Raw genomic sequence first — 14568 nt, 5'->3', positions numbered from 1 at the left:
CGATATATAGGCACATATGAAATTATTCAGGATGTTGGTCGAGTTGCTTACTAAACTCTAGAGTTATCACGAGTTTATAATGATTTTCATATTTTGATGCTATAGAAGTATATTTATGATCATTTTTATGTTTTAGATATAGAATCAGCCCAGATGGCAGTGGATTTTAATTATGAAATGGAGCCAATTCATATCCTTGATTGGAAACAACATGTGTTGAGCAGTAAGACAATTTCATTGGTTAAGTGATGTGGAAGAGTCATACTACAAAGGAGGCCATTTGGGAGCATGAGGAATAAATGCAGTTACAATACCCATATTTATTTCAGTTACATAAATTTTCAAGGATACAATTTTTATAAGTTGGGAGAAATTGTCATGCACCTACTTCTGCCTTAATAAGCCACATGTGGATTATTAGATTGAAAGCAGCCAGCTGCCTACTACATTAAAGTCTCATGCATGCTTCACTTTTATATTTCCCCTACTTCACTTACCACCTCATGCTTGTTGCCTCTATTTGTTTCATTTATGTGGTATATAAAGTTTAAATAAATTGGAAGTTGCCTTATTTTTCTTAATTTGGAGAATCTAAAACTGAGAGCGAATAAAAGAAAAATAGAAAAGAAATAGAAAAGCAGATAAGGAAACCAAAAAAGAGAAAAAAAAAAGAAAGAAGTTAAAGAAAATAAGGAAAGTAAGAAGCCAAAGTGGAAAAATTATGAGAAATGGAATTAAGAAGTTAGTTTGAATCCAATGAATCAATGGGAAAAGCATAAGTAAGAAGGAATTCAGAAGAGCCTTAACGAACCTACTAGTAAACCATGATCGGTTTCCGTGAGATTTTCATGCAATTCAGTTTCTAATCAATTGAGGTGAGCTCATGATACGTATTACTGCATGACTTACATTTTGAGCACATTCATGTATATATATTTAAGTTGTTTGTATGTATAGAGATATTTGAACTGTGCAAGATTCTAATTTGTTTTCGAATAAGGCACAAATGCTATTATATGTCTATAATACAAGCTCGAGGCCAGTTTTATATATTCATGGGTTAAATTTATGTTATGAGCTTTAGATATGAGCATGAGATAAATAAGAGAGTGAGTTTTCACGCGATCTGCCTCTTACCTGACAAACGAATTTGGTTGAGATGTGTCAATTAATTTGATAGTTACACGTTAAAAGGGTAAGAGAGGAAACAATGACTTCACTATTACTTGAACAAGCTATTGAAACAATTAGATATTAAGCTCTAATACTAAATTGAGATTTATAAGATAATTTGTAATCTTTAAAAATTTTGTGTAAGAAATAGATATAATTTTATCAAATTAACTTTAAGCTCTAATTAACAACTTGTTGAGTTATCAAAAAAAAAAGAAGAAGAAAAAACTGAGATCACAATGAACATATATCGTGGAGACGTGGCCAATGGTTTAAGCGAGAGTGTGGCCAAAGTTTATTCTTGGCATTTATCATTTAAGTGCAAAAGTTATTCGTTAATTGTAAAGATGCTTAAGTGATTAGTTTACTAGTTAATTTTATTGTTGCAGCTACTAAGAAATAAGTAAATTATACGTTAAGCTAATATCACTATGAACATATATATTTGTGTGGATTTTGGAAAGATTAGCAATGGAAAAACACAAAGTAATCTGTCCAACCAAATGAGCTCATCATCTCAATGTAAACTTTAAATAGGAAAGCCATTTTGCTTCTTTAGATAAAGTGCTGCGAATTACATTATGCATAGATTATAAAGAAAATTGAATGATAAGATGAACATATTTTTATTCATTGAGATGTGAATATTTATATACAGTCAATCTTGGAGATATAATTGTTGTGCAAATTTTAATGTACTCGCAAGCGCACGAATCTATTGTAGTATAGATCTATGGTGACGAGTGTCGATCCCACGAGGAGGTGGATTTTGATTGTGTATAGAATTAATTTTGTAAATGGGTTGTTGGATTTATGGTGGAAATGATTTGGTATATGCTAAAACTTAAATTAAAATGGCGAGAATAAATTCTAAAATTGGAATTGCAATGGCGAGAATAAATTGAAGAGAAAATCTATTAAATTGACGTACTTGGGTATCTGGATCCGTATCAACATGCATCATGGGCTAAATAATCCGTATTAATGCCAATTAAATCATGAGGGGGGAATCCACACCTCATGAACCACGCTCTAATCAATATGGTGCTAAGGGCTTATCGTGCCAAATAATAATAACCTTATACTAGAGAGCCGGTGTAACCAAGGCGGTATCTAGACAAGACTATTATTATTTGTCGACGAGAAGTCAAAACATCCACAAAAATTAGAGGGGAAGAGAAAATAAATTTACCAAATTAAGCCCATGACACATGTTGAGACTTCACCTTCAACCCAAGCTTGAAAGAAAATTAGCCACTCATAGTTGAACTAGGGGCAAAATGGGAATTTATTAAAATACGAAGAAAATACAAGATGGAGAGGGAATTACAGAAAATGGATCCCAAAAATGGATTCAGAGATATCAAATTAGGGGGGGGAGGCCCCCTTTTTATAGATACATGGAGTAAATCATGGCCATCGGATTAAAAACAGTTTGGACGCTCAGGATTGCGCCACGTCATCAGTCAACAGTCCACGTTTGACCACGCGGATGAACAGTAACACGGTTTGACCCGACTTTGAACAGTAACGCGGTTTGACCCGGATGAACAGTAACGCGGTTTGGTTGAAAATAATCCTGTGTGATGCATGCACCGTACGCGAGATTTTTCGTCCACTGATATGCTGCCACGTCACCATCAACAGTACATAAGAATTTTAGTCCAACAGGATCGTGACACCTCATCAGTCAATGCCACATCATCGGTCAATGCCACGTCATCATCCGTCTATGTGAACAGTGTCGTGAACAGTAACGTATACAGTACCATACACGTGAATAGTGCTATTTTTCCTTTTATGCTCCTCCTAAGGTTTTCGACCGTCCTGAGTTCAAAAGTGATGTCCATTTTGCCGTCTGATCTCTCCTTTATTGTGAAATGACTATAATGCCCCTAAAATACATAAAATACTTAATTAAAATAAAACACATGTAATTAAATCACAAGAAGGTTAAATATATAAAAGTAAGGGTTGTTAGTAAGACTTAAAATGTAAAATGACGGTTTTCTCCTTTATAAATATGCATTTTCTAATACTCAACACACCCCCCAACCAGCTTATTGCTAGTCCCTAGCAAATAAAGCGAAAACAAAATTCAAATTCAAAATAATTTTTTTTTTTTTGTTTTAATAGAAACACTCGTATTTATTCCATCAGATTAATGATAACACTCAAATAAAAGTATAAGCATTATCTCCAGTCTAAAGCAACATCACACCCACATCAACCATCCACATGAATTAGCCCAGTAGACTTTGTTTTAGCTACTCTCAAGAATGACATGTCAAACCCCAAAATCTCACTGGAAGTAGTGACACTCTCACAAATAAATTAATCCCAATAAAAATAGTCACTCCAATGAATGGTAATTGAGAGAGAAAATAATAAAGAAGTGATATCACATGCTCTCACCAAGATGAAATAAATATGCCCTCAGCTTAGAAATAATACGATCTCAAGTCAAATAAAATGTTAGTCAACCCACTTTATTTATCTTTTTTTTTTTTTTTAATTATGCATCACTACATCTTTTTAGCCCATATAACTAGCTTCTACTTCAAACTATAGTTCCCTAAAATCAAGAAGGACTTTTATTAGGATGAAACGTAGGCTAGGGACATGGCTAACAAAAAGGAAAATAAGGAAAACAAAGTGTATGTTTGAGAAAAATGCAGAGAAATTTTTTTTTTTTTTTTTTGGAAGTTGCAAGGTGGATTTCACCTATTTTTATTCTTTTGAAACAACAACTTTTGTTTTTATTTTTGTTTTTGTTTTTTTTTTGTTTTTTTTTGTTTTTTTTTTTTTGGCATAACTTCACTGAACAACATAATTATTTACATTTTCTCAAACATAAATAGGTGATGGAACTTATAAGACATCGGGTAATACTCCAAATCGGAGTGGGTCAAGATGATAAGTTGACAAAGAAAATGTTTTTTTTTTTTTTTTTTTAAAGGCTCAAAAGGGTTAACTATGGATATTTAATAAAAGGGATGGTTAGAAAGGCTCAAACGGATCAAAGATGGCCTTTCCATCGTCTTTTAGGGCTCTGAATAACCTTCCATATCTACTAGTTAGATGGGCCTCCAAATGTAGCAACACACTCTTTTTTCTTTTTCTTTTTTCTTTTTTTTTTATTTTACAATTTTTTTTTTAGGGTTAACTCAAAAGTAATTTAGAGATCGTGTATAAAATAATAAACTGCTAAGCTGTATAAAGAGTGGGCAAAAGGGTTATTCTCCAAGAAAAATAATAGGCTCAAAAACTCACTTGGTACTTATTATGACATGTTCATTCCTTCAAGCAACTCATATATATCTCCGACATCAACATGTAGAGTAGCAAACATAATGTAACATCACTTAAGACCAAAGATAATACAAATACTAAAATTTAAAATTAATCATGTCACCCAATGTTAAAACAAATCACACAAATTTTTTTTTTTTTTTTTTAAACAACATTCTACCCCCCAACCTATTCTAAACATGAAAGGAAAATATGCATGCAGAAATGTGAAAATGATGCATAAAAACTAATTAGAAAAGTTACACGTAAAATGATAGAAAACGAAAATGATTTTTTTTTTTTAAAGAAGATGCGTTTCTAGAGGAACTACACTCCATATTCAGCCATCTTCGACTCAAAAGTTGGAAAATGTATATTTATAGAGGAGAAATTAAAAAGAAGAAAAATAAACATAAACACATAATAAAGAAAAAGAAAATGTCTGATTTTTTTTTTTTTATAAACGATGAAGATGCGTTTCTAGAGTCACTACACTCCATATTCAGCCATCTTCAACACAAAAAGTTAGCAACAGTTAGTTTCTACAACAAAAATTAGTAAAAACTTAACCAAAATTCTACAATTGTCGACTATTCCCTCCCCCCAACCAGAACGAAACATTGTCCTCAATGTTTGAAAGGAAAGAAGTAGAGTTTAGAAGACATCACCTGGGTGGTGCAACACAGAAGAAAATATTTATAGGCGGAGAGTTAAATCTAATTTGTACTTCTTACTGCTGCTACTGTTACCATCATTATTTGGACGCTCCAACACGAAGGTCCAGGGGTCTGGCTCCGGTCTATAAGCTTGTAACAGATCAAGTAGCTCATTAGCAGTGTGAGCACAAATAAAAAGTTTTTTCACATTAGCGGGAATGAAATAGTTTTTTATTGCATGGTTAAGAAATGCGATAAAGCCATCATAAAAGTTATTGACATTTAATAAACCGATGGGTTTTTTGTGGATGTGCAGATGGGCCCAAGATGCTAGCGTGATAAGTGCCTCTAGTGTTGCAAGATCTCCTGGAAGGAAAATAAATGCATCAGCATAATTAAGCATTTCAGTTATTCTTTCTTGCATACCTGAGACGACTAACTCTTCTCCAGTTGATGAGTCAGACGAACTGCCCAATGGTTTTAGGACTCTTGGGATGATGCCTAACACTTGACTTCCTCTGATAAAAGCTGCTTCTGAGACCATTTTTGATAACCCTCGATTACCTCCTCCATACACCAAGTGTAATTTTCTCGCTGCTATGCTTCGACCAAGATCTATGGCTGCCTCAACGAACTCTTTATGTTTGCCATAGGTAAATCCAGAAAGCACACAAATGTTCTTGAATTGTCTATTGGGAGTAGCTGCCATTGGAATATTTCTCAAAAACAATTTGTGAGTGTTTGACAAAAGAAATCACATTTAAGAGTCTTGGTGATAGTGGGTCACAGCTGTGAATGAGGTAACATGTTAGTGTCAAATAACGCATGAAGCACATGGCTCGCGAGTCAAAAAGAAAACAGTAAAAAGGAAAAAGCAAACAGTAATAAAATTATTAAAGACAATAATGCAAACAATAAAACAACAGTGAAATGAAATAAAATAACAGTAAAGTAAAAGGATATTTACACGTAGTTGCGACTGTGGCTCACATCTTCCTCTGGTTTTACGTCCAGAAACGGCTTGAACGCCCTCTATGGGTCGAGGATAGGCTTCCTATCCAGTTTTCTTATAAACTGGCAAACAGGGTCGTTTATAGTCAGATTCCCGAGACTATATCGTGCATGCTCTTTCTGGAATAATGGCCATAACTGGAGAATCGCTCCTTGCACATATCCACTGGGATGCGTTTCAAGAGACAAAAGGATATCATCCAATGACTCCTTATTCAAGCCATCCCTAATGAATTGAATCTTATCTTCCCTGTTATCAGACACCATTCCTAAAGAACATGGGTTTTTATTGCAACTCATTCTGGCACACTTATGACAAGCAACAGAAATTCTTCGAGCTCGTCGTTTTCTTGCATAATTTCCTCTACCACAACCAGGCATGTATGCAATAAATTTTGGAGGTAACTCACCTGCCGATCGTACTTTAGCCTCGATTAACCAACGGATGTCAGCAGGTATGTTATTCCTCATGAGTAATCGCATGCGTTCGGACCGAGCTTTATAGATCGTAAGGAGGGCATTCTGAGGAAGTGAAGGGAATCGCTTGTGAAGCTTCGCTAGAATCTCGTTTCTGTCCATACCTTCGCCTCAGAATATCAGTTATTATGGGAAACTGAAGTAACCGACTTGATTGTCACGGAGTACCGTTATCCGCCATTTCACCGGGGTAACAAACTAAAGCACACAAATAGAAAAACAAATTAAAACACACAAAGAAAATTAAAATCGTCCTCTTATTGAATTTACCTCAAGCTCCAACTGGATGTCGTAAACACTTCTCTCAATGTCTCTGAGTTGGTGTTCTAAACCCTCAACATAGGCTACTAACTCTGGTGGTTGTAGAGCCCAAATGCGATGTGTTTTACAAAATTGAATCTGTCTTTTGAGATGAGTTTTGACACGTTGAAGTGGTTTAAGAATGTTCAGGAGGAACGGTCTAAGTATGAGACTCATGATTAAAAATTATAAGAGAAAACTTAATGGTAAAATAAACACACTTATGCAAAAACAATTTCAATTAGCAAAAGAATAATAATAAAAAGAAAGAAAGAAAAATCAAATCAACGAAAAGAAAAAAAAATCAATTCAAATTTGGTGGGTCACTCAAATTTATTTCGGTGTCTTCTTCATGTGGTTGGTACTCTAGATATGGCTTTAATCTTTGACCATTAACTTTAAACGTGACACCGTTCTTTGGGTCTTTAATTTCAATTGCCCCATGTGGAGAAACAGTATGAACAATAAATGGGCCAGACCAACGAGAGCGTAACTTACCTGGGAATAGGTGCAAGCGAGAATTGAATAAAAGCACTTTCTGACCTGGAGTGAACGATTTTCTCATAATTTGCTTATCATGGAAGACTTTCATTCGTTGCTTGTAAATCTTGGCATTTTCGTACGCGTCATTGCGAATTTCTTCAAGTTCTGCCAGCTGTAATCTTCTTTCTGAGCTGGCTTGCTGCATGTCAAAATTGAATTTCTTGATGGCCTAATATGCACGATGCTCGAGTTCCACAGGTAGGTGGCAAGCTTTTCCATACACTAGCCTGTAGGGTGACATCCCAATCGGGGTCTTGAAAGCCGTTCTATATGCCCATAAGGCATCATCAAGTCTTAATGACCAATCTTTTCTGTCCGGCCTCACCGTTTTTTCTAATATGTGCTTTATTTCTCGATTGGAGATCTCAACTTGGCCACTGGTTTGCGGATGATACGGGGTCGCCACTTTGTGTGTGATTGAATACTTTGTCAAAAGAGCTTTGAATGCTTTGTTACAAAAGTGGGCACCACCATCACTGATTATCGCTCGTGGGAATCCAAAGCGTGAAACAATGTTGCTTTTCAAAAATGCTATCACCACCTTGTGATCATTGGTCCTACATGGAATTGCTTCTACCCATTTCGATACGTAGTCAACAGCAACCAATATGTATTGATGGCCAAAAGACGGGGGAAAGGGTCCCATGAAGTCGATACCCCATACGTCAAAAATCTCAACCACTAAAATTGGATTTAGTGGCATCATGTTCCTTCGTGTAATGCTCCCCATTCGTTGACACCTATCACATGAAGAACAGAAAGTGTAAGCGTCTCGAAATATAGATGGCCAATAGAAACCACATTGTAAAACTTTAGTCGCTGTTTTCTTAGCGCTGAAATGGCCTCCACAAGCTTGTTCATGGCAGAATGAAAGGATATTCTGAATTTCACTTTCTGGGACACATCGTCTAACAATTTGGTCTGCACAATACTTGAACAAATATGGGTCATCCCAAAAGAAATTCTTTATCTCTGCAAAGAATTTAGCCTTATCTTGCTTGGTCCAATGCTCTGGAAGTTTACCTGTAACAAGATAATTAACTATATCAGCATACCAAGGTAATACTTCCACACTCATTAATTGTTCATCTGTAAATGACTCATTTAATGGTAATTGTTCTATTATTGTGTCAAAATGGAGACGAGAGAGATGGTCCGCCACAACATTTTCTGACCCTTTCTTATCTTTGAATTCCAAGTCAAATTCCTGCAAAAGTAACACCCAACGAATTAGTCTAGCTTTTGCATCTTTCTTTGTGAGAAGATATTTAAGAGCAGCATGATCTGTGAACACAATTATTTTACAACCAATGAGATAAGATCGAAATTTTTCTAATGCAAACACTACTGCTAGCATTTCTTTTTCAGTAGTTGAATAGTTCAACTGTGCATCATTTAATGTCATACTAGCATAGTAAATAACATGGGGAATTCGATCAACTCTTTGTCCTAATACTGCTCCTACTGCATAATCAGATGCATCACACATGAGCTCAAATGGTAATTTCCAGTTCGGGGCCTGAATGATGGGTGATGATGTCAACAATTGTTTTAATTTTTCAAACGCCATGAGACATGAATCATTAAAGATAAAAGGTACATCCTTAGCAAGTAAATTGCATAAGGGTCTAGAAACTTTGCTAAAATCTTTAATGAAACGTCTATAGAAACCAGCATGCCCAAGGAAAGATCTTACTTCTCTGACTGTTTTGGGTGAAGGAAGATTAGAAATGAGATCCACCTTGGCTTTGTCCACCTCAATACCTTTGCTCGAAATAATGTGACCGAGGACAATACCTTGTTTTACCATAAAATGGCACTTCTCCCAATTTAAGACCAAATTCTTCTCGATACATCTCTGCAGAACTAGCGTTAGATGATGTAAACATTGATCAAATGAGTCACCAAAGACAGAAAAATCATCCATAAAGACTTCAAGAAATCGTTCAACCATATCAGAAAAAATGCTTAGCATGCATCGTTGAAATGTAGCAGGTGCATTACATAATCCAAATGGCATTCTTCTATATGCAAATGTGCCAAAAGGGCAAGTGAAAGTAGTTTTCTCTTGATCTTTTGGTGCTATGGGAATTTGATTATATCCTGAGTAGCCATCTAGAAAGCAATAAAATTCATGGCCTGCTAATCTATCAAGCATTTGATCAATAAATGGTAAAGGAAAATGGTCTTTACGTGTGACAGAATTCAACTTTCTATAATCAATGCATACACGCCATCCTGTAGTTACTCTAGTGGGTATCAATTCATTATCAGAATTCGTAACTACTGTGACTCCTGACTTTTTGGGGACAACTTGTACAGGACTAACCCATGAACTATCAGAAATGGGGTAAATGATACCAGCATCTAATAGCTTAAGGACTTCTGTTCTAACAACTTCTTTCATATTAGGATTTAACCGACGTTGCATTTCCCTAGTAGATTTAGCATTTTCATCAAGGTGAATGTAATGCATGCAGTCTACTGGGTTTATACCTTTGATGTCTGCTATGGTCCATCCTAATGCCCCTTTATGCTCTTTTAAAACATCCAACAACTTACCTTTTTGTTCATCATTGAGGGATGATGAGATGATTACCGGCAGAGTACTTTCTTTTCCCAAAAATGCATATTCCAAAGTGTTGGGCAATGGTTTGAGCTCGAGTTTCGGTGGTGATTCTGATGATGGAATGAGTTGCTTCTCTGATGGTGCTAGTTGCTCAACTCTTGACTTCCATTTATTAGTGTCCATAGACGGTGTTGAGTCAAGCAGGGCGTTGACTTCATCAACCGATCTGTCAATATCAAAATCAAAACCAAAGTGAGTTAAACATGTTTGTAAAGGATCATCACTAAGGTTTGAAACAAAAGTATCATCAACTAATGCTTCAATTAAATCCACATCAACAATTCCATCATCTGCACTGTGAGGTTGTTTGGCAATGTTGAAGATGTTCAGCTCCATAGTCATGTTGCCGAAGGACAATTGCATATTTCCGGTCCTACATTGAATGTGAGCATCCGCAGTTGCCAAGAAAGGTCGGCCTAGAATAATGGGGATGTGCTTCCTTGAATCCTGTATTGGTTGAGTGTCAATTACAATGAAATCAACAGGAAAATAAAACTTGTCTACCTGGATAAGCACGTCCTCCACAATACCACGAGGTATTTTCGTGGACCGATCTGCAAGTTGTAACACCACTGGAGTTGGGTGTAATTCTCCCAGTCCAAGTTTCACAAACACAGAGTAAGGCAATAAATTTACACTAGCTCCTAAATCCAACAAAGCATTCTCAATTGTGTGGTTCCCTATACTACATGAGATAGTGGGGGAGCCTGGGTCTTTGCATTTTAAAGGAATTTTATGTTGGAGTATAGAACTAACGTTTTCTGTTAAAAATGCCTTCTTTTGAACATGCATATTTCTCTTTTTAGTACAAAGGTCTTTAAGAAACTTGGCATAAGATGGAATTTGTTTAATAGCATCAAGCAAAGGGATGTTAACACTTACCTGTTTGAAGATTTCAAGAATCTCACCTGTGGATTTTCCCTTTTTTCCTTTAGCTAACCTCTGAGGAAATGGAGCTTTCGGAACATATTCTCGTGGGTTAGTTTCTTCTTTCTCCTCCGGTGATGAGTCCTCAACATTCACAGGTACAATTTGATTTTCTTTTGTCACCGGCATCTCCACTTTGTTGTCGACTTCCTTTCCTTTTCGCAAGGTCATTATTGCTTTGACTTCTCCATGCTGCTGTGGTGAACTAGTACTTGCTTCATGCACTCCTTTAGGGTTAGGCACTGGTTGACTTGGAAACTTACCTTTCTCAACGGTCATTGCCAAGGTCTGAACTGAAGAAGCAAGTTGTCCCACCATCTTCTCGAGGCTTGAAACTGATTGGGCTTGTGAGTTGAAGCCCGCTCTCAATTCATTTCGTAGTCCATCAATGGTGCGGTTCTGTTGCTCAATCGTAGAGTGAGTAAGATTCTTGAGATTTTGGAATGAATCCTCCCATGGTCTAGGTTGAGAGTAGTTCTGGTTCTGATTGTATGGTCTAAATGGTGGCTGAGAGGCTTGAGGATTTTGTGGAATTGGTGGAGCTGGAGCTGTTGGTCCATTCTGTTGGAATCCTTGAGACCATGAAAAATTGGGGTGGTCTCTCCATCCAGGGTTATATGTGTTGGAGTATGGGTTGTAATTTGATGGCTTTCTCATTACACCTATGGCATTGGCTTGATCTGAGTATGAGTCATGGTCATGTGGCTCTGTTGATTTAGCAGTCGATAACGATGCTATTTGTCGAGAGAGACCTTCAATTATCGCTTTGACTTCTTTAATTTCTGAACTTGATTCGCCAATTTGAACCTCATTCACTCCTTTAATTCTTCTAGTAGTCCTGAGTGATCGACTCCGTTGTTGGGAATTATCTGCTTGTCGCTGGAAGAATTCCCAAATCTCTGATGCACTTTTTGACATTAACTCTCCTCCACTCGTTGCCATTAGCCATTCTTGCACATTCGGCAATAATCCTTCCAAAAAGTATTGGCATTGGTGCCATTTCTCGTACCCATGATGTGGACACTTCAAGAGTAGCCCATTGAATCGCTCCCATGTTTCGAAAAATTGCTCGTCCTCTCTCTGGGTAAACTCCGAGATTTCCCTGCGAATAGCGTTGGTTTTATGCACTGGGAAATATTTATTCAAAAATTTCGTTACCATTTGTTCCCATGATGAAATGCTATTAGCAGGTAAAGTATTTAACCATGAACGAGCTCTATCCTTTAAAGAAAATGGGAATAATCTGAGTTTAACATCATCGTCTGAAAAATTTTCATATTTAAAAGTTTGACAAATGGCATGAAAATCATTCAGATGATTATATGGATCCTCATTTTCTAAGCCATAAAATGTGGGGAGACAATTTAGCACACTAGGTTTTAGTTCAAAACTCCTAGCAGCTACATTTGGGTATCTTATGCATGATGTGCTCAAATTAGCTAAGGGACTAAAATAGTCCTTAAATGGCCTCTCCTGTGGTGCTTGTAAATCCATTTTATTTTTAACGTGTTTGTGTGTGCGAAGTGTTTTTTCTAATTCAAGGTCTATAGGTTCAAGATTAGGTAATAATGACCTACGACCATGCATGCAAAATAAATAAAATAAAAATAAAGATGCAAACAAAACAAAAAATAAAGATGGGAACAAAACAAATAAAAATAAAGAAGAGGGAGAAATTACGATACTAACCTTATTGCGCTATTACAACCTTTCTATAAAAATACACAAAAATAAATACGTGAAAGAAATTAACTAAAAATTAAATTAATTAAAATAAAATAAAATAAATTACAAAGAAAAATAAATGGAAAATTAAATTACAGAATTTTAAAGAAGAGAAAAAGAAAAAAAATACTAACCTTTAAATGTAGATTCACTTTTTTTTCTTTTTTTTCTTTTTTTAATAATTAAAAAAAATACAAGAAAACAAATAAAAGAAGTTATTCACAAAAATTAATTCTATGAATTAAAATTACTTACCTCCCCGGCAACGGCGCCAAAAACTTGTTGTGCAAATTTTAATGTACTCGCAAGCGCACGAATCTATTGTAGTATAGATCTATGGTGACGAGTGTCGATCCCACGAGGAGGTGGATTTTGATTGTGTATAGAATTAATTTTGTAAATGGGTTGTTGGATTTATGGTGGAAATGATTTGGTATATGCTAAAACTTAAATTAAAATGGCGAGAATAAATTCTAAAATTGGAATTGCAATGGCGAGAATAAATTGAAGAGAAAATCTATTAAATTGACGTACTTGGGTATCTGGATCCGTATCAACATGCATCATGGGCTAAATAATCCGTATTAATGCCAATTAAATCATGAGGGGGGAATCCACACCTCATGAACCACGCTCTAATCAATATGGTGCTAAGGGCTTATCGTGCCAAATAATAATAACCTTATACTAGAGAGCCGGTGTAACCAAGGCGGTATCTAGACAAGACTATTATTATTTGTCGACGAGAAGTCAAAACATCCACAAAAATTAGAGGGGAAGAGAAAATAAATTTACCAAATTAAGCCCATGACACATGTTGAGACTTCACCTTCAACCCAAGCTTGAAAGAAAATTAGCCACTCATAGTTGAACTAGGGGCAAAATGGGAATTTATTAAAATACGAAGAAAATACAAGATGGAGAGGGAATTACAGAAAATGGATCCCAAAAATGGATTCAGAGATATCAAATTAGGGGGGGAGGCCCCCTTTTTATAGATACATGGAGTAAATCATGGCCATCGGATTAAAAACAGTTTGGACGCTCAGGATTGCGCCACGTCATCAGTCAACAGTCCACGTTTGACCACGCGGATGAACAGTAACACGGTTTGACCCGACTTTGAACAGTAACGCGGTTTGACCCGGATGAACAGTAACGCGGTTTGGTTGAAAATAATCCTGTGTGATGCATGCACCGTACGCGAGATTTTTCGTCCACTGATATGCTGCCACGTCACCATCAACAGTACATAAGAATTTTAGTCCAACAGGATCGTGACACCTCATCAGTCAATGCCACATCATCGGTCAATGCCACGTCATCATCCGTCTATGTGAACAGTGTCGTGAACAGTAACGTATACAGTACCATACACGTGAATAGTACCGTACATGTGAATAGTGCTATTTTTCCTTTTATGCTCCTCCTAAGGTTTTCGACCGTCCTGAGTTCAAAAGTGATGTCCATTTTGCCGTCTGATCTCTCCTTTATTGTGAAATGACTATAATGCCCCTAAAATACATAAAATACTTAATTAAAATAAAACACATGTAATTAAATCACAAGAAGGTTAAATATATAAAAGTAAGGGTTGTTAGTAAGACTTAAAATGTAAAATGACGGTTTTCTCCTTTATAAATATGCATTTTCTAATACTCAACAATAATTACAAGAATTGATACAATCACAATCCTAAATTGGTGTCATTATATTTGATATGGCTTGATTTGTGGGATGAGAATCTAGAGACTCCCTTGACTTGGTTTGATTTGTGGGATGAGAATCTAGAGACTCCCTTGACTTGGTTTGATTTGTGGGATGAGAATCTAGAGA

General features: G+C 36.1%; 1 non-coding gene across 1 annotated transcript; it reads left to right on the top strand.

The window, feature by feature from the left end:
* Positions 1-12013: 12013 nt before the first annotated feature.
* On the top strand, positions 12014-12117 carry LOC127903164 (small nucleolar RNA R71). Its single transcript, XR_008055883.1, has one exon. It is a non-coding gene; the product is annotated as a small nucleolar RNA R71 (small nucleolar RNA).
* The last annotated feature ends 2451 nt before the right edge of the window (positions 12118-14568 follow it).

This window comes from Citrus sinensis, chromosome 6 (assembly GCF_022201045.2).
Source record: "Citrus sinensis cultivar Valencia sweet orange chromosome 6, DVS_A1.0, whole genome shotgun sequence".
Lineage (NCBI taxonomy): Eukaryota > Viridiplantae > Streptophyta > Magnoliopsida > Sapindales > Rutaceae > Citrus > Citrus sinensis.
This window is presented reverse-complemented; position numbering and strand designations above follow the sequence as displayed.